The sequence below is a fragment of the Arachis duranensis genome, chromosome 4 (genome assembly GCF_000817695.3).
Source record: "Arachis duranensis cultivar V14167 chromosome 4, aradu.V14167.gnm2.J7QH, whole genome shotgun sequence".
NCBI classification, from domain to species: domain Eukaryota; kingdom Viridiplantae; phylum Streptophyta; class Magnoliopsida; order Fabales; family Fabaceae; genus Arachis; species Arachis duranensis.
In genome coordinates, this window is record NC_029775.3 from 93548080 (window position 1) to 93548481 (window position 402).

Sequence of the window (402 nt, forward strand, 5' to 3'; positions counted from 1 at the left end):
ATGCTTAAACAGTGCATATGTATCTTGAATTTGTGGTTCATGAATGTTGGCTCTTGAAAGAATGATGAAAAAGGAGACATGTTACTGAGGATCTGAAAAATCATAAAAATGATTCTTGAAGCAAGAAAAAGCAGTGAATACAAAAAAAAGAAAAAAAAGAAAGAGAAAAACGAAAAAAGGGAGAAAGAGAAAAACGAAAAAAAAGAAGAAAAAAAAGGGGAAAAAAGAAAGAAATAAAGTTGTGATCCAAGGCAAAAAAGAGTGTGCTTAAGAACCCTGGACACCTCTAATTGGGGACTCTAGCAAAGCTGAGTCACAATCTGAAAAGGTTCACCCCAATTATGTGTCTGTGGCATGTATGTATCCGGTGGTAATACTGGAAGACAGAGTGCTTTGGGCCAC